The sequence below is a fragment of the Rhagoletis zephyria genome, unplaced genomic scaffold (assembly GCF_001687245.7).
Source record: "Rhagoletis zephyria isolate East Lansing unplaced genomic scaffold, Rhagoletis_zephyria_1.1 Rzeph_scaffold_05962, whole genome shotgun sequence".
Taxonomy (NCBI): domain Eukaryota; kingdom Metazoa; phylum Arthropoda; class Insecta; order Diptera; family Tephritidae; genus Rhagoletis; species Rhagoletis zephyria.
Genome location: NW_016163045.1, coordinates 21,647 through 25,495, shown reverse-complemented (window position 1 = coordinate 25,495; position 3,849 = coordinate 21,647). Strand labels below are relative to the sequence as shown.

The 3,849-nt window shown below is 38.7% G+C and overlaps 1 long non-coding RNA gene across 1 annotated transcript; it reads right to left on the bottom strand.

The window, feature by feature from the left end:
- Nucleotides 1-422: 422 nt before the first annotated feature.
- Nucleotides 423-971, bottom strand: LOC108372670 (uncharacterized). Its single transcript, XR_001848876.1, has 3 exons — nucleotides 843-971; nucleotides 642-781; nucleotides 423-588 (listed from the first exon to the last, which is right to left on the bottom strand). It is a non-coding gene; the product is annotated as an uncharacterized LOC108372670 (long non-coding RNA).
- Nucleotides 972-3,849: the final 2,878 nt, after the last annotated feature.

Genomic DNA, 3,849 nt, shown 5'->3' with positions numbered 1-3,849 from the left:
TTTCCAGTAACAATTTGCAAGTTTCATGAACAGCTGATAAATTGGTTGTTTATTCGCAGCAAATTCCTAATAAAACAATATATTTTGTATTTAAATAGGTTTATTTTGTGAGATTCAACAATAAAAACCCACAAACAATTTCCTTATTAGTTTAAATTTCATCCAGCAACATGCGATCAGCTGTTTTTCGTACTGGCAAATTCTTACAAGTAAAAATTTATCCAGTAAAATCCAGTAAAAACTTGCAACTTCAACTGTCATTTTTCGCTCTCTCAATTTCCCCTACTTTACAAGTTTTTGCGTACGAAAACGCCAAAACATGAAAATTCGTAAAAACTTTTACTGGATTTTACTGGAAATGAGTAAAAAAACGCAACTAATGTTGGCAAACGTCAGACTGCCTCTCAATGATTTTACCTTGTAATGTTTTTATCATGGTTTTACCTGACTTCAGTTTAAGCGTACACTGTGGATTTGCTGTTTTTACGCACGTTAACGCATGTCAACGGATCCCGCTTTCCTATGGAGTTCCAGCTTAACTGATGCGCTATAGTTGCGAAATGTACCTTATGTGAAGTTCCTTGGACACTATTGGCAAAATGAAAAGTTTCCCAGATATATGTATGTATATACATACGTACAATCTTTGATTCCAACTGATTTATTTTACCAACTTATTTCATAGCATTCATTAATTAGAAGTTTCCTTTTTACAGAACTTTTATTGGCATTCTATCTCTACCAATATACATAAGTATTTGTTGCCGCATGGAACTGCTACCTTTAAAATAAAAGCTATATGAAATGCATATAAAACTTTACAGCTCCAAATTAAACCGTACTTCTTTACAACGCTTCAAGTAAGAATTTAACAAACATATATATGTCTGTAGCAGTATAAGAATAGGTAACAAAAATCAGAAGTAAACATTTGAGTTGCAGGTAGCAGCATGTAATCATTCGCTCTCAACTATCGACCATCTATAATTGCACATCTTCGCAGGCAATTATTTATTGCCGTGCAACTGTCATTTTGTCCAACTGCTGTAATACGCTTTTTTGCTTACGCGTAAAAACACATTTAGCGCATTTAGCTCTATACATATATAGCTATATGTATATTTATCCATACAAAATTCGTCACCTAAGTGCAACTCCATTTTTGCATTAAGAATCTAAACGCTAAAAGCAACTCGGTGATCTTCCAAAATTTCCACGATTTGTTATGGTTCGCATACTTTGGGAGCAGTAGTGAGTGCAGGCGGCATGACAAAAAGGGAGCACTGTGGCTAGTCATGTCGGCTGAGCGGGGTTCTTGCCACACTACTGTTCCCTGCGCCATAGCAGAGAAAAGTCATGCCTGTCAAACATCTTCCCTTCCGGCATGGCCGGAAGTATCGGACGGACGCAAATTCAAATATTCAAAAAAAAAACAGTTACACAAAAAAAAGATGAAAAAGAAACGTTACATCTAAAATATTTAAAATAAACTGAAAATCAAAACAAAGCAGATCCCAAACTAAAACTGAAATAAGAAATGAACCAGAACAAAAAAAAGCTAAGGCCGAATATGGTTGGGACCACTGGTGCAAGTGGGGCCCCTGGTGCTGACCCACCCTCATTCATGGTCACCGGCGCAACCTATTCCCGAAGACCCCATTATAAAAGCCCCTGATGTGCCTTCCTAAATAAAAAGGTTAGTCAGCATTCCCATATTATATTATAATTTTATTAACAATTCATTTTCTTACATCTATTTCCTAAAACTAATCATCCTAACGTCTAAAAGTTCTTAACATTAAAAAAAAAGTAGGTATGCTTAATAACTAAGTATATCCTTAAGTCTAGGGTAAGTATGTTAGAAATTAACACCCCTATTCTTCAATTTTTTCGTATTCGGATTTTGCTACAAATCGTAGAAATAGTATGCTGCCATCCGAATCGTATTTTCAAATTTTCGAAATTCGTAACAATGGTATGCCTAAAAACGAACGAGTAAGCTTTTTTGCGTAATTTTGTACGAAAACAATTCTGTGTCGGAGTCGAATTAAAAGATGTAAATGGATGTGTGTTTGCAAGAAATATTGGTGGTGTTCATTTAAACAGATATATTTGCCTTTCGCATATACGTATATTTGTATCCACTGCGCTAATATCTGTTGCCCCTTATCGAGAAACTTGGGTCCGGTTTAGTTAATGTACAACGATTTTCGGTTGTTGTGTCCAAACGCATCACCCGAATCCAAAAACTTTAACATACACGTGTAATCAAAGGATTCACATTTTATTTAAGATAAATGTTTAAAATTTCCTACCACTAGCTTATTAATAAACTCGGTTTGCACTATGACCTTTTTTGCAAATTTCGACGTGGGTTCTGCGCAAAAATACTGTGGACGTCGTAGCCGGAGTGATATGCACAAGAAATGTTGTATACCTTTGACATGCGGAAGCCCCTCTTCTCCGCAACGCAGAAAGGAGAATTCTACTTAGTAAGGTGTATAATTCCTAAGCCGAAGGCAGAAGCAAGAGCAACGGGTGGTGGACCTAACAAAGTGCATGTTTTCAATGGCTTGGAAAAAGCTGTTATTGCATTAACTGGATTGAGAACCAGAGCTTCAGGCATAGGAGGAGTTCTGGCTTGTGGTTCAACAATTCAAGCAGAAGCTGACATAGATGCGCCCAGGGTTACTATGCCCGACAGCTCCGCATACCTTTGTGAATCCATTGCCATAGCGCCCGCTTACTCTGCTGCTATAATTGCAAATACATCAGAATCCATAATTCTCCTCGAAATATGTTAAATTAAACAATTTTACAATAAACAAGCACACGATGAGTGTTTTTTTAATACCTTTCCACTTTGTTTACCTTCATTCAGCTATCTTCGAGAAACAACTGATAGCTGGAAATGCTGCACATGTTTCCGCAAGGGTTGCAGCATGGGGATTTTTCGTTTTTCGTAGCGTAGCAGTTTGTAATAGGAGATAGCAGAATGCAGGCGGTTATCGTGCATCGTACTTCATAATGGGTGGGTTAATAAATAACAAAAAATAAATAAAAAATCTCAAATGGTTGCAGTGAGACCCCGAGCAGGGTGCCCCAACGGAAATTAAGCACGGCGAAGGGCGCAGCGTACCTTTCTTTTTTTGGGCACTACCTAACGTTGTGTTAGGCGAGACGACGGTGAATCCTATCAGCCAGCAGAAAACCAGAGCCCAGGAGAATACCAGACTATAGGTAAGTAAAAAGTCGTTCTTCCCTCCCCTTTTCCCCTCCGTTCCACACCACAGAACCCTGGCAAAAATGGCTCCCTAACTCATTCTAATTACCTTTGTTTTGCGGCTGTTCTAATTTGCACCAGCAATTGGCCTGCTGCAACGACCCGTCAACGGCAGGGCCACAGCAGCAACAACAACAGCAGGGCCCCCCCACCAGTGGCCTGCTGCAACGACAACAACGGCAGAAACCGTAGCAGCCGCACCAGCAGCAACAACAACAACAGTAGGGCCCATACCACTAGCCTGCTGCAACACTAGGGTGAGTCCTTCGGGCCTTCACTAACTTTTTATTCATTGNTGCAACGACAACAACGGCAGAAACCGTAGCAGCCGCACCAGCAGCAACAATAACAACAGTAGGGCCCATACCACTAGCCTGCTGCAACACTAGGGTGAGTCCTTCGGGCCTTCACTAACTTTTTATTCATTACAAAAAATAAAAAATAAAACTAAAAATTATTTAAAACCAAAAAGAAAAGGTTAAAACCCCGAGAACTCAAATTAATAGTTAGGAGAAATCAGAAGTAAAACCTATATTTAAACAGAAATAATCATTGAAGAAAAAAGA